The sequence below is a fragment of the Rhinoderma darwinii genome, chromosome 5 (assembly GCF_050947455.1).
Source record: "Rhinoderma darwinii isolate aRhiDar2 chromosome 5, aRhiDar2.hap1, whole genome shotgun sequence".
In the NCBI taxonomy this organism is placed as follows: domain Eukaryota; kingdom Metazoa; phylum Chordata; class Amphibia; order Anura; family Rhinodermatidae; genus Rhinoderma; species Rhinoderma darwinii.
The window spans coordinates 7,869,072-7,882,049 of NC_134691.1; the positions used below are offsets into that span (position 1 = coordinate 7,869,072).

The 12,978-nt window shown below is 40.3% G+C and overlaps 1 protein-coding gene across 2 annotated transcripts in view; it reads left to right on the forward strand.

Annotated features, from left to right (window-relative positions):
• Positions 1 to 12,978, forward strand: part of TRAPPC9 (trafficking protein particle complex subunit 9) — a 531,112-nt gene that overhangs the window by 107,741 nt on the left and 410,393 nt on the right. The gene's annotated exons all lie outside the window — the stretch shown is intronic.

Genomic DNA, 12,978 nt, shown 5'->3' on the forward strand with positions numbered 1-12,978 from the left:
ACTGCCCCCTATATACAAGAATATAACTACTATAATACTGCCCCTTTACACAAGAATATAACTACTATAATACTGCCTCCTATATACAAGAATATAACTACTATAATACTGCCCCTATATACAAGAATATAACTACTATAATACTGCCCCCTATATACAAGAATATAACTACTATAATACTGCCCCTATATACAAGAATATAACTACTATAATAGTGCCCCCTATATACAAGAATATATCTACTATAATACTGCCCCCTATATACAAGAATATAACTACTATAATACTGCTCCTATATACAAGAATATAACTACTATAATACTGCCCCCTATATACAAGAATATAACTACTATAATACTGCCCCCTATATACAAGAATATATCTACTATAATACTGCCTCCTATATACAAGAATATAACTACTATAATACTGCCCCCTATATACAAGAATATAACTACTATAATACTGCCCCCTATATACAAGAATATATCTACTATAATACTGCCTCCTATATACAAGAATATAACTACTATAATACTGCTCCCTATATACAAGAATATAACTACTATAATACTGCCCCTATATACAAGAATATAACTACTATAATACTGCTCCTATATACAAGAATATAACTACTATAATACTGCCCCTATATACAAGAATATATCTACTATAATACTGCCCCCTATATACAAGAATATATCTACTATAATACTGCCCCCTATATACAAGAATATACCTACTATAATACTGCCCCCTATATACAAGAATATATCTACTATAATACTGCCCCCTATATACAAGAATATATCTACTATAATACTGCCCCCTATATACAAGAATATATCTACTATAACACTGCCCCCTATATACAAGAATATAACTACTATAATACTGCCCCTTTATACAAGAATATAACTACTATAATACTGCCCCTATATACAAGAATATAACTACTATAATACTGCCCCCTATATACAAGAATATAACTACTATAATACTGCCCCTTTACACAAGAATATAACTACTATAATACTGCCTCCTATATACAAGAATATAACTACTATAATACTGCCCCTATATACAAGAATATAACTACTATAATACTGCCCCCTATATACAAGAATATAACTACTATAACACTGCCCCCTATATACAAGAATATACCTACTATAATGCTGCTCCAATATACAAGAATATAACTACTATAATACTGCCCCCTATATACAAGAATATAACTACTATAATACTGCCTCCTATATACAAGAATATAACTACTATAATACTGCCCCCTATATACAAGAATATAACTATAATACTGCCCCCTATATACAAGAATATAACTACTATAATACTGCCCCTACATACAAGAATATAACTACTATAATACTGCCACCTATATATAAGAATATAACTACTATAATACTGCCCCCTATATACAAGAATATAACTACTATAACACTGCCCCCTATATACAAGAATATAACTACTATAATACTGCCCCCTATATACAAGAATATATCTACTATAATACTGCCCCTATATACAAGAATATACCTATTATAATACTGCTCCTATATACAAGAATATAACTACTATAATACTGCCCCCTATATACAAGAATATAACTACTATAATACTGCCCATATGTACAAGAATATAACTACTATAATACTGCTCCCTATATACAAGAATATTACTATAATACTGCCCCTATATACAAGAATATAACTACTATAATACTGCCCCTATATACAAGAATATAACTACTATAATACTGCTCCTATATACAAGAATATAACTACTATAATACTGCCCCCTATATACAAGAATATAAGTACTATAATACTGCTCCTATATACAAGAATATAACTACTATAATACTGCCCCCTATATACAAGAATATAACTACTATAATGCTGCTCCTATATACAAGAATATAACTACTATAATACTGCCCCTATATACAAGAATATAACTACTATAATACTGCCCCCTATATACAAGAATATAACTACTGTAATACTGCCCCCTATATACAAGAATATAACTACTATAATACTGCTCCTATATACAAGAATATAACTACTATAATACTGCCCCTATATACAAGAATATAACTACTATAATACTGCCCCCTATATACAAGAATATAACTACTATAACACTGCCCCTACATACAAGAATATAACTACTATAATACTGCCCCTATATACAAGAATATATCTACTATAATACTGCCCCCTATATACAAGAATATAACTACTATAACACTGCCCCCTATATACAAGAATATAACTACTATAATACTGCCCCTATATACAAGAATATATCTACTATAATACTGCCCCCTATATACAAGAATATACCTACTATAATACTGCTCCTATATACAAGAATACGGCTACTATAATACTGCCCCCTATATACAAGAATATTACTATAATACTGCCCCTATGTACAAGAATATAACTACTATAATACTGCTCCTATATACAAGAATATAACTACTATAATACTGCTCCTATATACAAGAATATAACTACTATAATACTGCCCCTATATACAAGAATATAACTACTATAATACTGCCCCTATATACAAGAATATAACTACTATAATACTGCCCCTATATACAAGAATATAACTACTATAATACTGCCCCTATATACAAGAATATAACTACTATAATACTGCCCCTATATACAAGAATATAACTACTATAATAGAGCCTCCTATATAAAAGAATATAACTACTATAATACTGCCCCCTATATACAAGAATATACCTACTATAATACTGCCCCCTATATACAAGAATATATCTGCTATAATACTGCCCCCTATATACAAGAATATATCTACTATAATACTGCCCCTATATACAAGAATATATCTACTATAACACTGCCCCCTATATACAAGAATATAACTACTATAATACTGCCCCTATATACAAGAATATAACTACTATAATACTGCCCCTATATACAAGAATATAACTACTATAATACTGCCCCCTACACAAGAATATAACTACTATAATACTGCCCTTTACACAAGAATATAACTACTATAATACTGCCCCTATATACAATAATATAACTGCTATAATACTGCCTCCTATATACAAGAATATAACTACTATAATACTGCCCCTATATACAAGAATATAACTACTATAATACTGCCCCCTATATACAAGAATATAAGTACTATAATACTGCCCCTATATACAAGAATATAACTACTATAATAGTGCCCCCTATATACAAGAATATAACTACTATAATACTGCTCCTATATACAAGAATATAACTACTATAATACTGCCCCCTATATACAAGAATATAACTACTATAATACTGCCCCCTATATACAAGAATATAACTACTATAATACTGCCTCCTATATACAAGAATATAACTACTATAATACTGCCCCCTATATACAAGAATATAACTATAATACTGCCCCCTATATACAAGAATATAACTACTATAATACTGCCCCTACATACAAGAATATATCTACTATAATACTGCCCCCTATATACAAGAATATAACTACTATAACACTGCCCCCTATATACAAGAATATAACTACTATAATACTGCCCCCTATATACAAGAATATATCTACTATAATACTGCCCCTATATACAAGAATATACCTATTATAATACTGCTCCTATATACAAGAATATAACTACTATAATACTGCCCCCTATATACAAGAATATAACTACTATAATACTGCCCATATGTACAAGAATATAACTACTATAATACTGCTCCCTATATACAAGAATATTACTATAATACTGCCCCTATATACAAGAATATAACTACTATAATACTGCCCCTATATACAAGAATATAACTACTATAATACTGCTCCTATATACAAGAATATAACTACTATAATACTGCCCCCTATATACAAGAATATAACTACTATAATACTGCTCCTATATACAAGAATATAACTACTATAATACTGCCCCCTATATACAAGAATATAACTACTATAATGCTGCTCCTATATACAAGAATATAACTACTATAATACTGCCCCTATATACAAGAATATAACTACTATAATACTGCCCCCTATATACAAGAATATAACTACTGTAATACTGCCCCCTATATACAAGAATATAACTACTATAATACTGCTCCTATATACAAGAATATAACTACTATAATACTGCCCCTATATACAAGAATATAACTACTATAATACTGCCCCCTATATACAAGAATATAACTACTATAACACTGCCCCTACATACAAGAATATAACTACTATAATACTGCCCCTATATACAAGAATATATCTACTATAATACTGCCCCCTATATACAAGAATATAACTACTATAACACTGCCCCCTATATACAAGAATATAACTACTATAATACTGCCCCTATATACAAGAATATATCTACTATAATACTGCCCCCTATATACAAGAATATACCTACTATAATACTGCTCCTATATACAAGAATACGGCTACTATAATACTGCCCCCTATATACAAGAATATTACTATAATACTGCCCCTATGTACAAGAATATAACTACTATAATACTGCTCCTATATACAAGAATATAACTACTATAATACTGCTCCTATATACAAGAATATAACTACTATAATACTGCCCCTATATACAAGAATATAACTACTATAATACTGCCCCTATATACAAGAATATAACTACTATAATACTGCCCCTATATACAAGAATATAACTACTATAATACTGCCCCTATATACAAGAATATAACTACTATAATACTGCCCCTATATACAAGAATATAACTACTATAATAGAGCCTCCTATATAAAAGAATATAACTACTATAATACTGCCCCCTATATACAAGAATATACCTACTATAATACTGCCCCCTATATACAAGAATATATCTACTATAATACTGCCCCCTATATACAAGAATATATCTACTATAATACTGCCCCTATATACAAGAATATATCTACTATAACACTGCCCCCTATATACAAGAATATAACTACTATAATACTGCCCCTATATACAAGAATATAACTACTATAATACTGCCCCTATATACAAGAATATAACTACTATAATACTGCCCCCTACACAAGAATATAACTACTATAATACTGCCCTTTACACAAGAATATAACTACTATAATACTGCCCCTATATACAATAATATAACTGCTATAATACTGCCTCCTATATACAAGAATATAACTACTATAATACTGCCCCTATATACAAGAATATAACTACTATAATACTGCCCCCTATATACAAGAATATAAGTACTATAATACTGCCCCTATATACAAGAATATAACTACTATAATAGTGCCCCCTATATACAAGAATATAACTACTATAATACTGCTCCTATATACAAGAATATAACTACTATAATACTGCCCCCTATATACAAGAATATAACTACTATAATACTGCTCCTATATACAAGAATATAACTACTATAATACTGCCCCCTATATACAAGAATATAACTGCTATAATACTGTCTCCTATATACAAGACTATAACTACTAAAATACTGCCCCTATATACAAGAATATATCTACTATAATACTGCCCCCTATATACAAGAGTATAACTACTAAAATACTGCCCCTATATACAAGAATATATCTACTATAATACTGCCCCCTATATACAAGAATATAACTACTATAATACTGCTTCTATATACAAGAATATAACTACTATAATACTGCCCCCTATATACAAGAATATAACTACTATAATACTGCCCCCTATATACAAGAATGTAACTACTATAATACTGCCCCTATATACAAGAATGTAACTACTATAATACTGCATCCTATATACAAGAATAGAACTACTATAATACTGCCCCCTATATACAAGAATAGAACTACTATAATACTGCCCCCTATATACAAGAATAGAACTACTATAATACTTCTCCCTATATACATTAATATAACTACTATAATACTGCCCCCTATATACAAGAATATAACTACTATAATACTGCCCCTATATACAAGAATATAACTACTATAATACTGCCCCTATATACAAGAATATAACGAATATAATACTGCCCCTATATAAAAGAATATACCTACTATAATACTGCCCCCTATGTACAAGAATGTAACTACTATAATACTGCCCCCTATATACAAGAATATAACTACTATAATACTGCGCCCTATATACAAGAATATAACTACTATAATACTGTCCCCTATATACAAGAATATAACTACTATAATACTGCCCCTTATATACAAGAATATAACTACTATAATACTGCCCCCTATATACAAGAATATAACTACTATAATACTGCCCCCTATATACAAGAATATAACTACTATAATACTGCCCCTATATACAAGATGTCACGTTGAGTGCGAGGACCCACTAGGCCATACCGCCTTAACGGTATGGCAGCTGGCCAACAGGACACAGGTCAAAGTCTATAGTTCGTCTAACTTTACCTGTGGTAACTTCGGACAGTAGCGAGGCGGGCTCGGATGGGACTTTGGCAGCAGGCAGACACCAGGCGTGTGTAACAGGACAGGCGTAGTACTCAGCGCAGCACGACTCTAACTCTATTCGGTACTTGGTTCTGGATAGCACGGGATACAGGTAGCAGGAACTGGAACACTGGGAACTAGGAAACACTAAGGGAGCATTTGCAGAGACGAACATAGGTAAACGGCAACACGCTAAGGCAATGCGGGAAGGGGCAGGGCCCATTTTATAGTCCAGGGTGCTCATGGGCTAATTTGGTTCTTTAATTCAGGTGCACATGCTCATGTCTGCTCTTAAAGGGCCAGCACGCACACCTGAATTAAAGAACCAAAAGTGGTTGCACGCGCTGGCCCTTTAAGAGCGGGCAGGAGCGTGCACGCGCACCCTACGGGACACGGCCGAGTGAATCGGAAGTGAGCGCTGGTGTCGCCTTAGGAGGAGATCCGGGCCAGCACTTACTGATCTATGGCTGCGGTCGTCAGGAGGTGAGTAACCCTGATGGCCCGCAGCCATGGGCATTACAGTACCCCCCCTCTTACGCCCCTTCCTCTTGGGGCCAGAGCGAGAGAGAAACTTCTTCAGGAGGGTAGGAGCATAGAGGTTCTCCTCTGGCTCCCAAGACCTCTCTTCAGGACTAAACCTCCTCTAATTCACCAAATAAAATGTTTTTCCACCCACTCTCTTGGTGTCCAGGATCTCCTTAACCTCAAATGTATCTGATGATCCGCTGGGAGCCACTGCAGGAGTAGGAATCTTGGAGTAGCAGTTCAGGAACACAGGCTTCAGAAGGGCGACATGGAAGGAGTTGCCGATCTTGAGGGTAGGAGGCAGCCGGAGGTTGTAGGAGACAGGGTTGCTCTGTTGCAAGATCACGAAGGGTCCGAGGAACCTGGGAGTAAACTTGTATGATGGCACCCTCAGCCGGATATTTCCGGAGAACAGCCAGACCTTGGTACCTGGAGAAAACTGGCGAGGTTCTCTTTTCCTTGTGTCTGCCTTACGTTTCATGCGGTCCACCGCCAGAAGAATGGAGGATTGGGTCCACTGCCAGATCTGCAAGAAGTCCCTAGAAGCAGAATCGGCTATGGGCACTTCGGACATAACAGACACCGGGAGAGGAATTCATGGGTGTTGGCCGTAGACGATGAAGAATGGTGTATTTCTTGTGAACTCGCTTGTATGATTATTATACGAGATCTCGGCCCAAGGAAGAAGCTGCACCCAGTCATGCTCCTTGGAGATGTAGTGTCGTAGGTAGTTCTCCTTGATCTGAATGATCCTCTCGACCTGACCATTGGACTAAGGATGGTAGGCTGAGGAAAAGTCCAACTTTACATTTTGGAGTTTACAGCGGGCTCTCCAGAACCTTGAGGTGAACTGAACCCCCCGATCAGACACGATATGCCGAGGCAAGCCGTGCAGGTGGAAGATGTGTTGGATGAATAGGGTGGCCAATTGAGAAGCAGAAGGTAGACCGGTCTCCGGAACGAAGTGAGCCATCTTCGAAAATCGGTCCACCACCACCCAGACCAGACTGCATCCAGCAGAGGGAGAGAGGTCCGTGACTAAGTCCATTGCTATATGCTGACAGGGAGTATCGGGCACAGGCAGTGGCTGGAGCAGGCCAGCAGGTTTGGAGTGAGCAACCTTGTTAGCTGCGCACACCGAGCAGAATGAAACCAAGTCCATGATGTCTTTGGGCAGCGTGGGCCACCAGAAATGACGGGCAATCAGGTCTCGGGTCTTACGGGTACCCGCTTGACCTGCCAGTCTGGAGCTGTTTCTCCAGAGGTGGATTCTCCCTCTGTCTGCCAGGCGCACAGAAGTCCTCCCCGGAGGGATGTCTCTAACTTGCAAAGGGTTGTCCGAGACAATGCAAGACGGGTCAATAATACTTTGTGGAGACTCCATGGTGTCCTCTGTCTCGAACGACCTGGACAAGGCATCGGCCCTCACATTCTTGTCGGCCAGACGGTAGTGGAGCTCAAACTGGAACCGGGCAATGAACAGCGACCACCTGGCCTGACGAGGGTTCAGCCGTTGGGCCGTCTGGAGATAGGTGAGATTCTTGTGGTCAGTGAATATCAAGATAGGATGAACTGAGCCATCTAGTAGATGTCTCCACTCCTCCGGAGCCAATTTGATGGCCAGTAACTCCCGATCCCCAATCGAGTTGTTGCGTTCTGCGGAAGAGAAGCGTTTAGTGTAATAGCCATTTACCATTGTCTTGCCCTTGGAACATCTCTGGAACAGAAGTGCACCTGTATCAACTGAGGAGGCGTCCACCTCCAACGAAAACTGCCGAGATACATCTGGATGGAGGATAGAGGCTGATGTGAAGGCACTCTTCAGGCTATTAAATGCGGATTCCGCTTCTGGAGTCCACACCTTGGTGTTAATGCCCTTCTTGGTGAAGGTGGAGATAGGAGATGTCAGTGAGGAGAAGTTTGGAATGAACTGTCTGTAGAAATTGGCGAATCCCAGGAAGCGCTGTATGGCCCTCAAGCCTTGAGGACGTGGCCATTCCAGGACGGACTTTACCTTTTCAGGATCCATCTCGAGACCTCTATTCGAGACGATGTAGCCCAGGAAGGGTAGAGCATCTTTCTCAAACACGCACTTCTCCAACTTGGCATACAGGCGATTCTCCCTTAATCGCAGCAAAACTTGACAAATGTGTCTCTGATGAGTCTACGGATCTGGAGAAAAAAATCAAGATGTCATCAAGATAGACCACAACACAAACATAGGAGGTCACGGAAGATACATATTCACAGTGTCCATCACGGGTGTTAAATGCATTCTTCCATTCGTCACCCTGGCGAATCCGGATTAGGTTGTAAGCACCCCGCAGGTCTAGCTAAGGAAAATTTTGGGCTCCTCGTATGCAGTCAAACAGTTCTTAAATCAATGGCAACGGATATCTATTTTTCACAGTGATTTAGTTGAGATCCCGGTAGTCGATGCAGGATCGCAGAGAACTATCCTTTTTCTTGACGAAGAAGAAGCCGGCTCCTGCCAGGGAGGAGGACTTCCGTATGAAGCCCCTCTCCAGATTCTCCTTAACATAGGCAGACATGGACTGAGTCTTTGGCAAGGAGAGAGGATATACCCTACCACGGGGAAGGGATGCACCAGGGATCAGCTCGATGGGGCAGTCATACGCCCGGTGTGTGGTCAGCGTCTCCGCCTCCTTCTTGCCGAAGACATCCGAGAACGTAGAATAATGACAAGGCAAAGGAGGCAGGATCGGATGAATCTGTACCAGGCAGCGGTTGAGACACTCGGGACCCCACTGGTGGACCTCTCCAGAATTCCAGTCCAGGACTGGGGCATGTAGTTGGAGCCAGGGCAGGCCCAGCAGCACAGGGTTGACAGCCTTAAACAGGACAAAGAATGAGATGAGCTCGGAGTGAAGGGCTCCCACTTGGAGCTTCAGTGGCATCTACAACCGGGTCTGGCAGAGGTAGGCCATTCACCGATGCAACTATCAAAGGCCTCTCCAGAGGGTTTGTCGGCAACTGGAGAAGATCCAAAAGGTCTCACCGAATGAAGTTGGCTGCGGGTCCAGATGAGCAGAGACCCGGTGCGTTTTTTCACCGGACACTATGGTCACGGGAATGGACAATTTAGAAGAAAGTCCTTCTCCAACCAGGGTTGTCTCTCCAACCAACCTTAGGCTCTGGTGCTTTTGGGGGCAGAGACCCACAAGATGGCCTCCGAGGCCGCAATACAGACAGAGTCCCGAAGTGCGTCTGCGTTGTCTCTCCTGGGTAGACCGCTTGAAATGGTCCATCCACAAAGACTCCTTTGGAGGATCAGCTGATGAGGACAGCAGAGATTGTTGCAAAGTAGGAGCTGGGCTAGGGGATCCTCCCTCCCGACGGTCCTCTCGGAGCCGTTATCGGGTCCTTATGTCAATCCGGGTGGCAAGAAGGATGAGGTCATCCAGGGTGGATGGCAGATCTCGGGCGGCAAGTTCGTCCGTAATCTCAGGGGACATTCCCTGCCAAAATGTAGCCACCAAGGCCTCGTTGTTCCACAACAACTCTCCCGCCCACGGTGCGGAAGTGGATGGCGCACTCACCCACGGAAGTGTCTTCCTGGCGAAGTTTCAGCAAGGCGGCAGCTGCCGAAGAGACTCGTCCAGGCTCCTCAAACACTGTATGAAATGTCCGTAGGACCCCCTGGAAGTCACGGGTCTTTGGTCCTTGTCTCTCCCAGATAGGGTTCGCCCATGCTAGGGCCCTGCCACTGAGGAGAGAGACGATGAAAGCGACGCTTGCATCATCAGTAGAAAATGCCCTAGCATACAGACTGAAGTGGATCTTACACTAGTTCAAAAATCCCCTGCAGGTCTCCACGTCTCCATCATAGCGATGAGGTAACGGCAGAGAAAATCGGGGATCAGCACTGCTAGGAGGTGTAGTCGGAGGGTCTATACTGCCAGGAGGTGTAGTAGGAGGAACAGCAGCTTGCACATCCAGCCGATGTGCAATAATGTTCAATGCCTGGAGGAGTTGGTCCTGTCAAGACCAGAGGCCTAGCATATCCGCCCGTATCACTTGTGACGTCATCATGGTCTTTATGTCTGATTGGATATGCCATCACTTTCTGATTTGTAGGGGTTCGACCTCGGAGATCCCCATGATCTTGAGATTGAAGGGAGAGCAGAGCTGGTTTAGAGTTATAAATGGGCCAATGCTTCAGTTCCTGCAGCTCTGCAATCCCTTCAATTTCCGGATCAGTGGGGGGTCCCAGAGGTCGGACCCCTTCCAATCAGAAAGTGATGTCCTATGCTAGTGACATGTCATTATTATCTGTGTTGGGTATAAATCTTTAATCTTGTAATGATCCTGCATTGATTCTTGTTTATAGTCCAGGGCAACAATCCCAATTCAATCTGTGATCATTGGAAACAGTCAGCAAGCTTGTCAGCAGACACCTCCCTAACAGCTTAGCTGAGCTCCCATATTCAGGGGCTTTTAGTTTCTCTTGCATCTGTACAGTGCCTGGTAAAAAGATGTCGCTTCTTGGAAATGACCAGAACAAGCTCTGCACAGACACTGAACCAGCAGGGAGTGCTGGGAGATTTCTGCTCTGCAGAGGTTAATTCTACATGTCAATAGTAGAAGAGCGATCAGAGTTGGAGTTGTGGATGTGCTGGGCTTTTTCTGTGCAGCGTCCTCCTGCTCTGTGTTATTGACTCTGGTGCTCGTTTGATGTACGGAGCTCCATGCAGTTCCTCGTACACGGAGAGTCCTCAGGTAACAAGTGGAGGGATAGTACGGCAACAGTGAAGCTTTGAGAACAGCCCGGCAGTGACAGACGCGGTAATTAGACCCAATTGTTGTTCCTCCGCTTCCCCCTGGTAGTCACACGGCGCACAACAAAGGATTATCGCTGCCATAAAATCCCTTTTCTAGTGTAAATGTTGTCGCAGCGTAATTTGTATCGCAGACAACAGGTGGGACGACGGCTTTGATCGCCGAAACTTGCGAGGAAGCGTTTGATCATCTTGTAAGGTCCAATTTGTGCACGCTGTGCCGGGCTTAATAAAGAAGCGGGATCATTAATCTGCCACGAACGACGCCACGTTTACCCTTCACGATGACAAGCGGAGACCGTATGCAGCAGAGCTCCGTGGAGGGGGAGGAAGGGGTTAAGCGACAGATGAAAGGGACACGGCGCACACTTGGGTCATTGCGCTGTTTATCTGCAGTAATTGTGTTTAAACGGTTTTCTTTTTTCATCTCGCTCCATCTGGATAGTAATACAGTCTACTCTATCTGTATGGCGTGTAACGCTGCCGAACGCAATTTACCGTGGCGGTTCGTTCTGTTATTATTATATTCTTGCGTCATCTGACTTCAATACGTCAATATTCTGCCATTGATCTCATGTAACTTATGGAAATACAATTTTATCAATGTGTACATTTTCAAGATCACTGCTTGCCGACAGTGAATTAAAAAAAATGTGTTGACTGCAAACAGTATAACTTACACTTGTACGCTGTAAAGCTACAGCTGTGTGAGCAGGGCTAGGCCATGATCGGTTTTAAACATCTGAATGAAAAGCGTTTCCATTCACTGACTGTAAGCAAAAATGTTAAACAATGGGAAGAATATCTGAAAATTGCAGTGCCCTCTCTGCAGCTATTGGCTGAAGCTGTGCCTCACAGGCTCCCCTATCTGCTCTTACCAAGGTAACCAGGCAAATTTTGAGTGCAGCTCTGGATGTGATTATGCTCCAGTCACACACACAGCACTGCATTTACCATTCTGGTGGATGTCGTTAAAACGCTGGTTTCTCTGCACTTAGCAGTTTGACATGTGACTAACAGCTCTAACAGTGTTATTGTCGATTGAACTCCCAGAATGCCTTTCACTTTGCAATCAAGAAGCCAAAAT